Below are 13,803 nucleotides of genomic sequence, written 5' to 3' on the forward strand. Positions count from 1 at the left end.
GGGACACATGAATCTTTTAAGTAGGGAATTTCAGACACAGCAAAGTCCTCTGCCAAGAGGTAGGGGAGATTTGAAGGTATGAACAAGAGGTAAATGATCTGGGGAGGGGACCCTCATGCCTGCATTCCCCTATCCCCCGTTCTAGTCCTGAGCCTCTGGCCTGTGGCCCACCCCTCCCACAGGCATCTCAGGCGTCCCCTTCTTGTGGGACCTACTACAAAGGCTCTACTCACTGCCTTAGGATGTGGGGGCTGCCATCTAGTACCAAGCCTAGAAGAGCAGCAGCCCCACCCTCCATCCCCTGGCCAGCCCTGAAACCTAACCCTCCCAGGGAAGACTAGCGGTGATGATATAAAGCAGCCAAGTTCAGGAAAATGTTGCCACTTGGGGGCAGAGAGACAGGGTAGGAAGAACACCTGATCTGTGTCCTGGAGGTCAAGGTCATTTTCATTCACTCATTTATAGATCTACTTTGTGCACCTGCTCAAAGTGGCAGAGACAATGTGGTGAGCAGGGCACACACTGTCCCTGCCATCCTGGAGCTCCGATCCAGCGGCGGGGGAGAGAGGTACCTTAAAAAAAAGAAAAACCAAACCAACGAATGTATAATTACAAGCTGCAACGGGTGTGAGAAAGAAATGCACAACATAAAGAAGCAGGGTGTGGGAAGCAGCAGAGGGCCCTCAGAGCAGCCTTCCCATTTCCCCTGGTGGAGAGGGTTTCACAGGTTTGGTCTCCTCCTCCAGCACCCTTTATAATCCCTTCCCTGATGAGACAGCTTTAAATAGAATGTGGTTAGCACAGCCTGGATTTTATCATTTGAGAGAAAGCCCTCCTCCCTGCTAGGGGAGGGTAAAAGGAAACCAGAGGTTTTCAGAGAAGATACAGAGCCTGCTTGGGAACTCCACTCAAATCCCCCTTCTCTGCACCTCCTGCACAACCCCTCCGGCCCCCCAACAAGAAAAGCTTGATTTGGCTGATACAAGGAGCACCACTTCAACTCCATTCTTTGGCTCACTTTTAATGTCTCATTACTAAGCAGCACAAGCAGGACTATACCGCTCACTGTGAAGTTAAGCTAGTTACACCTTTTATTGGATTCTAACAAAACTCTGGGTGATTGTCACCATTCCCACCGAGGTAGCCAACTTGACTCGGGAGCACTGTAAGCAACCAGAGCAAACGCTTTCATTGGCTTTCCTCTTCCGGTGTCCGCCTCCAGTGCCTGTAGGTTCTTGACCAGCAAAATGTTAACAAATGTTAACCGTCGGTATTACTGCTTTAGGGGCTCACGGCTTGTCCAGGACAAGAGCACTCAAGCTCTAGCAGCACGCTCCTCCTACCAAGGTAACAAGCAGAATGCTGTTCTTATGGATCAAAATTCAAAATGCACTGACTAAATTATTTAAAAAAAAAAAGAAAGAAAAGCCTTTAAAATTATAACTGGTGAAGTGAATATGGGAACCAGTGCATTAAAATAGCCTAGGGACTTTTTCTCCTGATCCTCTTTGTGAGGGGTTGGCCAATTCTTTCTGCAAAGGAGCAGACCGGAGGTATTTTAGGCTTTTAGGTTCAGGCTCAGTTTCTGTCTCAACAACTCAGTGCTGCTATTGGTACAAAAACAGTCACAGGTCATGTGATAGACACTGCGATGTGAATCTGACGTGGTTTGTGCAAGCCATACAACATTAGTTTTCTATCATCTATCATGTAAGAACCATTCTTAGCTTGTAGCCCATACAAAAACAGGTTGTGCCAGATCGGCCCATAGGCCAGTTTCCCAACCCCTGCCCTAACATGGTACAAGATGCATCATTTGGTGATACTGAATTTAATGTACTCAAGAGAATACAGCTTGAGATGCTACATGCACATTTTAGAAAAGACTATGAAAAATCGAGTGCAGCTAGTAGTTCCAAAGGGTAAACATATATTATGATATATGTAGGCAAAAGAAAGATTTGGTTATGGAGAATCCTAACATTGGTCAAAGACTTCCATAGACTCACCACAAAAATAGGGCCCCATTTTAGGAAATCAACTAAAAATTAGTTAAGTACCATCCCACTTCCATTTAGCTAAATACTCAGCCATTTCTATATACAAACATAGGGTTCAGGGGGTTCTTCGTTTGCTTGCTTGCTTTTGGCACCAGATAAGTGATTTAAAAACTAAAATTAATGGGGTGCCTGGGTGGCTCAGTAGGTTAAACATCTACCTTCGGCTCCCCGCAGTCCCGAGTCTGGGGGGAAAGAGCCCCACATCACAGCTGGCTCCCTGCTCAGAGGGGAGTCTGCTTCTTCCTCTGCCCCTCTTGTTCTCACTCTCTCTCTCAAATAAATAAAATCTTCAAAAAAAACCTAAAATTATTTTGTGCCCATATGATGACATAAATGATGGTGTGACTCCATATGACCACCCTCTAGTATATGAGTGTAATGATTACAAAGAAAGCTAGAATGATCAACACTCATTTCGAAGAAAATACCAGAATTAAAGACTTCTGTAAGTTGATAAAAGATCTCCTATGTAAAATCTCCATATAAAAATCTAAACCGGTTAGCCCTGAAGATTTGACTAATATGGAATGTAGTAGGGAAATAAATATTTTAAACTACCTAACATGATATTTTTAAGCTAATTGGTAATTAAGCTTATAGAGTTAAACTTAACTCTGAACGCATCACATTGTCCACCCACTGAGTTTACTGTGAGAGTAGTTTTCTTATGGTTCAAAATTTAAAATACCCTAATTAAGTTAGAAAAGCCTTAATGCCATTATTAAGTGCTATTTTTATTCCTGATAAATTCATGCGGTAGTAAGATCAGATTTCTGGTATTAAAGGTGGTTATTTCTGTGGGCTGAGTGGCGTTAATTATGTCACAGCAATCTGGGGAAATAGAAGTGAGCAGAATGAAAAACAGGAGCTGTTAAAATAGAGGAAGGAATGACAGTTCCTGCGGTCCCCACTGAGAAAGAAGTCAGTGTGCAGAGGGAAGTCACCGCCGGCCCCCTGCAGACTGGCGCAGTTTGGCGAGGCTCAGGGTGAGCACTCCAACCCCTGCCAAATCAGGAAGGGATGGATCCACAGGCAGGGCAGGATTTTATTCCTCTTGTGAGGATGAGGTCAAATGTAACATATCAACAAGATGTAGGTTTCAAAGCTTGTGTAGCCCCAAATGTTATTTATAGGAACACATCTAGCTGGGGAGAAAAATCATCACCTCATTATTCAAAAGGCTGTGGAAAAACACCTTTAAAATTTGTTTCCAGTTCATAACTAGGGACATAACAGATTAAAAAAAAAAAAAGGTCAGAAATGAGTATACCCTACTGCCCAAGAAAAGATGCCAGAAGGTGGTTCAAGCAAGTGTCTACAACCACATTTTCTCAAAACCGATCCTGAAATACATGATTTTTCATAAAAGCTGGCTTTCTCAATAGCTTCATTTTCACGGAGTTGGTTCCAGCCAAATTATCCCATTTCTTAGAGAGTTATCTTCTAAACTGTGACGGCTCATCCAAAGAGTATGTGTCCACAAAAACAGAGGCGCTCATCATTGCATTTACAAACAAATCTATGTACCACCACTAACAATTTTATACAAGTATCTGATGTAATTTCAATCTTTTTAAATTCAACTCCAAATTACACTTGGAACAGTGCTGAATTCCTAAATGGAAAAGCATATGCTGTTCTAAACCACACGAAAATGGGAGGTAATAAATCAAATTAATCTGTGAATGGATCTCACATGTAGAAAGTCAGGGCATGATATTAAAAACATCAAAAGTCTAACAATAAAATTGTATTATCAAGGTAACTTACTTCTTTTCTAAACTCTAACCTGAGTATGGACAACGATGGGACACAATGAAATATTAAACAGTTCATCCTTTTGATCAATCTTTGACAAAAAACTACTTTGAAAAGAAATTCATACGTGTGACTCTTGTTCATTGTAGCCAGCACTTTGAGGCCAGCACTGGTAAAATAATCACTCAGGCAAACGATTTCCATTTAACTGGCTGGAGAACATTCTGAACCCCAAATGGAGCCAAATGTGAGGGCGAACTGCAGGCTCAGATGGCAAAGGCAGCCACTGCTCCAGGTGAAATGAAGAACCACCACAGGCTTCACATCCCCAACTCCCCACCTGGTCAGAAATTGTCTCTGTTAGGAAAACTAATTAAGCTAAACAGTGAAAATGCATTTCCTGGGTCGTCCAATGGGGTGTGGCCCAGGTAGTATGTGGAGTTTCAAAGTGGAGCCCACACTTGGGGAGCTCCAGGGTTTCCACCTCAGGTCTCGGCAACCTGACAGAGGTGAAGATGAACACATTGATTTCTTTTCCAAAGTAGCTGGCAAAGCCACCTCTATGCCAACAGCAAAGGTGTTAGAGGGTCAAGGAGAGACACAGCCATCTTCTGGGTCCAAGGTAAGAGGACCAGAGGGCTCCCAAGCACAAGGGAAGAAGCAGGCTGAATGTATCAGTGAGCTACGAAGTGCATGTTCTAAGTCAGCTAATCTTCATTTCCATGAATCTAAAAGGATCTGGAACTCACAAGCTGCATAAAGACATACAAATAAATTACCATGCACTGAAAGCCAATTAGGTTCTTTGTTTCTTTGATTATCACTTTTCTGTTTGAAAAGGATTTCCACAAAAGAGGACACTCACACCTACAAAACTAGATGTAGAGATGATACCGTTCTGTGGACATGACAAAAATAATTCCAAACTTTAAGATGTCAGACAGATTCTGGATGTTGAAAAAACTTTTTTTTTTTCTAGATTTTATTTATTTATTTGTCAGAGAGAGGGACAGAGACAGAGAGAGAACAAGCAGGGGGAGTGGCAGGCAGAGGGAGAAGCAGGCTCCCCACTGAGCAAGGAGGCTGAGTCGGGGCTCGATCCCAGGACCCTGGGATCATGACCTGAGCTGAAGGCAGACACTTAACCGACTGAGCCACCCAGACATCCCAGACTTTTTTTAAGAGCTGTATAGTATTAATAGTAGCAAATCAAAAGTTTTGAATCTGGAAAACTTCAATTGCTAGAGGAATATAGGCATGAAGTATTTGTCCTTAAAGTTATTTTTCTCCCCTTTTTCTTGCTTGGCAATTATTATGCTTAACATAACTTCTTCATCCATCCAAACACACCAAACAGATGCCACTGTTCCAAGATGCTCTAAGAAGAATGTTTCTCACCTAACAACAGTGAAGGTCACAGAGAACAATCTGGCTCTATTTCTCTTCATGATCATAATAGAATCCCTTAAGCTGATGGGGATCTGAAAGTTGTCTCATCATACTTCTAACTCTACCCTCTCGCTCCTTTCTGAAACACCCAGGGCTTTCTCTAGCTGGGATTTCAGGAATTCTATCTTTCCGGCAATCCAGGAGATGTGCTGCAGTGGGAAGGGAATGCTGACATCCGGGGAGGCTGCAGCAGGAACATAGGTGCTATGGGAAGAGGGTACTTTTTCCCACATGCATTGCCATACTTTAGAAACCATTTTGCCTGGGGGCTTTCCACCAATTCAAACAGCTAGTTTCAGAGCCCTGGGTGAAGCGCAGGTCGCATATAAAAACAGACATTTCTCAGTTTTAAAGGTCAAATTAGATTTTTATTTGGGTTCCCATCAAAACAACAGGCTTGAAAGTCAGGATTTGTCAAGGAGAAATAATTTTATGAATTATTTTAACATATGAAATATCAACCCATAGATCACAGAGCTTCATGCCCTAGGGCAGAGGAGCCTGGCCTTCCACTCCCAAGGCTGGGCCAAAAGTATTGGTCGTGCTCACATGGAAGGAGGGAAGGAGCAGTGGAGAAGTTACAAGTCCATCTCCTGCAATCCTGAGTGATTGTAAATAGAGCTAGGGACTCCCGCCACTGCCTGGCCCAGTCTCAAGGTGAATGGACAAAGGAGAGGATGGCAAGCTTTAGAGTGATGTTCTTTATAAGAACACAGGAAGAAGCCTTCTGCAACCATTCCCCTCCAGGTAACCAGTGGTCACTTTATAGAGCACAAGAGCAGAGCACAAGAGAGAAAGTCTGAGAGACTGAGCAGTTTACCCCCAGAGACGAGTATTTATAGTCCAAAGTGGATAAAAAAGATCAATGCAATGGATCAAGTTCACCAAACTGAACAGAAATTGGGAAATACCCACCTCCCTCCTGAGAGAGAGAAGAAGGCTGCATTTTTCTTTGCCGTCTGAGTTGAGTGTGGGGTTCGGACTCAGACTCTGCCCCAGAGGCACAGATCCTAGAGGGCTGAGCCTGGGTGCTGACCACAGCAGCACAGCCCTCTCTGCTCAGGGAACTTTTACTTATTCAAAGTCAAATGGAGACAAAAGTTTACTGAATAAATTAGGATAAGGAAGCTAAACACTTCCTTACAGCTTTGAAAAGCCACCAGTGCACATCATGACTAACCAAAAGAACTGTGTGTCTTATTTACAGAGGAAGGACAGCATTTTAAATATGTATACAGTCCTTTCTTTCTTTCTTTCTTTTTTTTTTTTTTTGATTTCCTGGAAGTGTCCTTGACAGAAAGAAGAAACAACTTATCTTTACCCATTGCAGAAACATAAAAACTTCCAAGCAAGAAGAGACTATATCAAAAATAAACTCTGGAGGAATGTAAGAGCAAAATCCAAAATGCAATGTGGGATTTGATGGGAACAAGTAATTTCCCTGCTCTTGGATAGGCAAAAAAAAAAAAAAGATCACAGTGCTTCAATGCTCTAGTACTATCAAAAATGTAGTAGTGTTCTTCTACATAAAGCATAGGTTTAGAAAGAAGTTCCCTAAGTTTTCTGGAGCTTTAGGTTTCCGATATGTTTTATACATAGTTTCTATCAGATTCAGTGAAATAAAAATATTAAAATAATAAAAGAATTCACTGTTTGGAAAATAAGCAGTTTTGCTCTGCCCTCTTAAAAGGCGAAAGAAAGACTCCAAACAGAGAAGTAAAACAGTAGAGACCCCACCAAACCACTGCAATGTAACAGTCCCCTGGTGGCCTTGGTTCAAATGAAATCTATGCGAGAACTGAAATGATGCCAAGAGCAGGCTCCCATTTCTCATTTACTAATATGGTTGGACAGCACCAACCGTATCACTGTTTCCTAGCTTACTTACAAATTTTAAATCAGACTGCTGGTATGTCAGATGATACAGTGGCTTGCTTAATACCATTTATCATTTCTTGCCTGAAGACACCATCTGACAACATGTTGAACTCCATTAAGGTTTTCATGTCTGTCCTCCCAGAGTTCGGAGCTAGGTATCAAATTAGTTGATAAAAACTGCTATACAGTGAAGTCTCTTTCAAGGGGATGGTCAGCCCTTAAAATGCTACTCTTTCCCCAACTGCTCCTTGCTTAAGTATCTGGGGGGTTGTGTGTGTGTGTGTGTGTGTGTGTGTGTGTGTGTGTGTAAGAATACTTCTGAATATGTGCTCCTCGGTTTCTGTGGAGACAAGTAAAACTAGAAAACCGATGAGAAATAAAATCTACAATCACCACCGTGTGCACACCCTGAATGCAATCTTCCAAAAGTTTCCGAATTTCCCTGCATCTGATTACAGAATGGCGGCCTGCTGCATCTGATCTAATCACACATGTGATGCTGTCATCACACTGTGTATCTTTAACATTTCTTCCCCCTTCCATTGGATTGGCAGCTTGAATCATTTTGGAGTGGCTCAGCTATATGGTTTTGATGACTCCAGGGAAACTGCTTTTGGACACATCACTGGCTAGATCTCTCCTGTCACTGAATTAGACTATAGCCTTTGGGTTTCTGATTTTCCCTCTGCAGGATATATCCACCTTTCTACACACACACACACACACACACACACACACACACACACACACACACACACACACACACACACACACACACACACACACACACACACACATCTAAGCTCAGTCTTATCCTAAAGCATAATAATCTACACACACACACACACACACACACACACACACACACACACACACACCTAAGCTCAGTCTTATCCTAAAGCATAATAATCTACCTGGTCTTTTTGGGGAAGGTTGATACCTCCAATTAAAAGAAGCTTTTAACGTCAAGTTCTGAGGCAGTAAAGTGATAAAAGGAGCCACAAAGGAGACGGGGATCAATAGTGGCCTTATTACAGATCATCTCTGGCTTGGTCCAGATGGGCCGACTCCATTAATTATGAAGTGTGATTTATCTCTTCACCGCATTAAGCAGTGGCAAGACAAAATACATGAAATCACACCCATAAGATAAAGCAGAGTGCTCCTGATGTTGCATGCCAATTGCCAACATGGCTGTAATAAGAAAAGAAGCCCTTCATTTCACATATTTTATTTAAAGAAACTTCTTTTAAAAGAAACATTTTAAGTAATGAGTTAGAAGGGACTCTTCAGTAATTTATATAAACACACTTCAGCAAATAGACAAAGCATCAAGTCCCTCCCTTTCAACACTGAAAAAATACTATTCCCTACTGGATAAATGGATTCCCAGAGTATGCTTTCTTAATGAATGTGAAAGCAATTAAAATCAAGATTTTTGTGAAGCTGTAAAAGATCAAAACAAACTGATATTAAGTAGAAAGTAGATATAAAGGCACTGCAACGGTAGGAATGAGGTCCTGTATAATCTCTGAGCAGACGGGGCTGCCTGAGGGCCCACCACTGTGCACACGAACAGCCCTTCTGCCTGGAACAGAATCGGGCCTCATTTTCTTTACTGTTTCTTCTCTCCTTTCATTCCCTACAACTCCACCTTCAAGTTCACTACAGTGACTGAAGCATAGTCCATATCACAGAAAATCATAGCAAAATCAAGGAAAAACTTTTTTTTTTCTTAAAAAAGTTGTATTAAGAACCCCTTTACAGGAGAGCCTTCCTCGTAACAAATTTTAGGTGTACGATACATTTCTGTTGACTACTGGCACAATGCTGGCCAGGGGGCTCTGGAGCTTATTCATCATACTTAAATGCAACTGTGTCTGTTGATTAATAACTCCACTCCCCCTTCCTCCAGCTCCTGGTAACTACCATTCCAGTCTCAGATTGTATGAATTTGGCTATTTTAGATACCTCACATTAGTGGAATCATGTAGTACTTATCTTTCCATGTCTGGCTTATTTCATTTTGAATACTGTCCTCAAAGTGCAATGAAAAAAATCCGTAAAGAGAACTTTCTTTTTATGCAACATTTCCAATGTCCTCTCTCTAAAGAGGAAGAATGTTGACTCCTTGGTCTCCATATTTTAGTATAGATCTCACAAAAATTTAGAAATTTTAAGTCTGAAATAGGAAACGAATAAACAAAGATAGCTAGAGAGCTGAATTATTACTTTCGTCAATACTAAAAAAGGATGGTAAAAATCACTTTCATTTAAAAAGATGATGAATTAGGTCACTGATACTGATGGGGGGGAAGGTTTACATTGAAACGCCAGTGCAGATGTGTTCTTAAGAGCACTGTGTATTGTAAAGAGTACCCGGTTATTCACTAGAATGTCTTAAACTCAGGTTATGTAATCCTTACTTTCTCCCACCAGCTTTAAACTACATGAGAGAACATTCTAGCTCAATTTTGAATTCGATCGTCAACAGCAAATGCATTCAAGTTCATTTACATACATTTTAAGTAAAATATTTAAATGTTTTGTTTTCTGAAATAATACTGTAAGAGATATGTTCAGCTACTTATAACCAGATTTCTTTGAGTGGAATCTGATCTAACCATTGAAATAGTCTTCCTTAGTTTAAGCTCATCAAATCTGTCTTTTAATCTATTCCAAAGTATGAAAAATGAATTCTTTTCCATCAACACGAGGAACAGGAATCAGAAACAAGTTACCTCTTACTTGGAGAACCCCACATGAACAACTTTGGATTATTATTATTGAAGATATCTGGGCTTTATCTGTATATCGATCACTCATCTATAAACCATACATGGTTCATTTTCCTGACCTGGATTGCAGAAAAAACACAGGATAAGGAGACTCCTAAACCTAGTTCTGCCACTAATTTGATGTGCCACAGGATTTCCATTGTTTCCACCTGATCTGCAACAAAATAAAGGCACTCACCGTGTGGTCTCCGGGCTCTCTTTCACCCTCAGCCTCTTACAGTGTGTAATGCCTGAGTCTGAGCCTGGCCCTGTACTGCTCAGAGCTGTGCAAGAACTACCACGACCCTCACGTGAATCTCCCAGAACATGTGCGTCCACATTTCCGAACACGTTTCACCCCATGAACTCAGTTTTGAACAGCCTCCTTCTTATCACCTCTGCCTTTTGAAATGTGACTCATTCTTAAAGGTCTAGCTCAAAGTCCAATAGTTCCCTGAAGTCTTCCTAATCCCTAAACCGGAAACTGACCATTCTTGTCCCTAAACATCCAAATGGTTTGTTCACATATTTTAAAATATCTGTTATGTATCATCTTACTACCTACAGATACACTTTATTTCTTCTATTAAACTGTAAACACCTCAAAGGGAGAAAAGGCTTATTTGTCTGACAACACAAGGCCATTCCCACTCTCCATACCCGTCCAGTCCCTGTTTTCAACAACCCCCACCCCAATCTGCCTAGTCTAAGAAGGTGTCTGTACTTCTCTTCTTCCTCTACTCCTGAATGGCTTTGACACCTGCGTGGCTTTGACCCACGGTTAAACCTCACCACTCCCAGGACCCAAGGAGGGACCACACAAAAGGTGAAACCACAACTTGGGCAATTTAGAAGATCCATTTGTTGGTGGTAATCACAAGAGCCATTGGACAATCTAGGGGCCATGGATAGGGTGAACATACAACTAATTATCTAAACAGGAATACTTTTTTTTTTTAATATTTTTTGTTTATTTGAAAAAGAGAGAGAGCAAGCGAGCACAAGCAGGGGGAAGAGCAAAGGAAAGAGGGAGAAGCAGACTCCTCGCTGAGCAGGGAGCCCAATACAGGGCTCGATCCCAGAACCCTGGGATCATGACCTAAGCCAAAGGCAGACCCTTAACCAACTGAGCCACCCCAAAACAGGGACACTTCTAAGAGTTAAAGGGAGAACTATTAATAATTAGTCTGGGGCAAGAGGTGTATCAGCAGGAAGACCAGGATGTGTGACCACCCTGGACGTGGTCATCCTTTTCTAGCCTCCAGAATGGCTTACAAGTTGTTCACATCTCCATAGTCAACCTTCTCTGCATTCTCCTTTTTCTCAAAGAAAATGGCATATTTCTGATACACTGGCCTATTAATAAGAGTTTAGACAATGAAAAGTAATCACAATCGTGACAGCATAAATACGCATCTGCACACTCTTAGGAAATGCCACATACAGCCCTGGCCTCCCCAGAGGGCAAGCTTCAGCAGTGTAGACTGGCAATGACACAGGAGTTCTGGAGGGCATTTCTCACACTACTCTTACTTCTCATTTGGAGCCTTCATATTATGAATGGGAAGTCAACAAAATGAATTAAGATCTTATTTCCAAGGTTAATTTTGGGTAAAGCTCAACATAACATTACAAAAATAAAGAGCTATATTTAAAGTTACAGACTGTCCAGGACTGTAATATACTTCCCATCAATACTCCTTTAGCTAGCTTTAATAAATTAATTGTCACAAGGTAAGAAGCCATTAAGTTACTAAAAAAAAAAAGACCATAAAATATAAATATTACAAGAGTTATTGCTGTAGAAATATTAGTTTTTAAGATTCAAATTATAATAATTTGAAATTAATTTTAAATATTTTATGGCTTAGTTTTTCAGAGGGAGTTAAAACAGAACAAATCAATAGAGCCAGGGGTATAATGCAGCACAGCTATGTCAATTAAACATTATGTAAGAGTAGATTTCACAATTTAAAAAATTTGAACACGCTAAAACATTCTGTCTGATCACTTCTGCAGCGACACAACTCTCCAGTTACGTGTAAATAAAAGTTGCATAATAAGAGTTATCATTTAGCAGCGCAGGAAGAGGAAGGGAGCAGGGAACTAAGGAGCACTGAGGGATTCCTGCGCCAAATACTGGGATGGGTGCTGGGAGGTTGCTGACGTCCAGAAGCCTCTATGCCATGAACCCTGAGGACCTCCTGCTTGGGGCCGGCACTCAGCCGCTGGACTAGGTCCTGGGTCATCACCCCTGTCCGGTCCCCCCTGTTAGCGTGGGGTGCCGCCACCCTACTCTCAGGAAGTTCCTGGTAAAAAGGTTACCATGAGGAAATGTCACTGTGGGAGTGCTGCAGAAATCCATGAAGCACCAAGGGTCTAAGTCATGTTAGATTTTGGCGAACAAAAGAGGTCTACAAGCTGTCTAAGGGTTTTATGTGTGGCTTAAGCTTAAGAAGCATTTACACACATCAGCTGCCTCTTTTGGCTTCTTCTCACGAAACGGGAGGAGACGGGAACTAACTAGGTGGCCTCGGTCACAGCGTGAAAGAGTTCTTCAAGCTTTCCCGTTTTTACCTCTTCCCCTCTCTTTCCACTTTTTGCTACAAAGGAGCACAGCATAAGCATCCTGTGTTTTGCTCCCCAGCTGCCTCCATTACCTTCCAGTGGATTGGATGGCTCACTGAGGACATGGGCAATTCCAGTTCATTCTTGCGGCCCCTGCAGCCCCCAGCACAGTTCCCTCCCCAGCGTTTAGAAGCACTTTGCCCCTGGCCCTCCCTCTTTCTTCAGGTTGACTGCCACTCTCTGTAGTTTGCCCGCAGAGCCCACTGTTTTGTCCTTTAGATTGCTCAGGCTACCATGAATTCTAAGCTAGAAATAGTAGGGACGAATACGTATCTGGTAAAATGTGTGGCTACTGCACAGGAATCTAGGAAAAAGGTAATGAAGCAATAAGCTGTTTAAAATACTGCATTCTACTGACTTGTACTTCCAGATCTTATTTGCCTGAAGACTTGAGTGAGTAAGATCAAGAGGTGAAGAAGACCAAGAACAAAAGGTATTTAGAACTTTTGTTCTTGGAAACAGCACCCCTTGGTCAAGTCAATTTGTGAAACAGGGCATTCTCTATCTATTGCCCTCTTGGGAACTCAGTGTGTCAGCAAAGAAAAGGCCCTAAGATGTCCCGCAGTAAAGACATATGATTAGTTTTGTTCAAGCCAGTATTTCCCCAAATTGCTTTACCATGGAGCCCTTGCTCCCACGTGACATTTACTAATATCCTAAGAAACCAAGGTTCCTCTGAACACACTGTGGGAAATGCTGGCCTAATCTGTTTTGTCCTTCCTTCATATAAACCCCTCTGAATTAAAGCTTTCAGATCAACTTCTAGAATAGTCAAAAATATTTCTGCTAAGGCTTATGATGCCGATCCCATTCTGTCTTTAACCACAGTGGCCATATCGGACAAAGCCTAGTGTTTTGTGGTCATGGCTCATGCATTTTGTGTAGAGAAGGTGGTGGATGCAGCCTCTTAACTCTGAGCACCCTGAGGAGCAAAAGCTGATAGCCTGGCAGATCTGGGAGAGGAGTGTGCAACACCAGCCTTAAACCTCACAGGCTTGAGAGCAACCGCCAGCACTCGTGAGTGCTGACAGTCTCAGTGACATCGTGGGCTCGAAACAGTGTTATTTGCCCACAAATTCTCCCTTAGAGCTATGATAAGTCAAAAAGTACAATAAGACCAGGATATGATTCACAAAAATGCAAGATATATGTAAGCACAAAAATGTAATATTCTAGGTATCCTGAGGATACCTCATTAAGTTGATTACAAATTATAGGTATCTCAGCAGCTGCTGTAAGGAAGGAAAGCATTA

General features: G+C 41.9%; 1 protein-coding gene across 5 annotated transcripts in view; it reads right to left on the reverse strand.

Moving 5' to 3' along the window:
* Positions 1-13,803, reverse strand: part of PLCL2 (phospholipase C like 2) — a 188,679-nt gene that overhangs the window by 54,221 nt on the left and 120,655 nt on the right. The window lies entirely within an intron of this gene.

The sequence above is a fragment of the Zalophus californianus genome, chromosome 1 (assembly GCF_009762305.2).
Source record: "Zalophus californianus isolate mZalCal1 chromosome 1, mZalCal1.pri.v2, whole genome shotgun sequence".
Classification (NCBI taxonomy): domain Eukaryota; kingdom Metazoa; phylum Chordata; class Mammalia; order Carnivora; family Otariidae; genus Zalophus; species Zalophus californianus.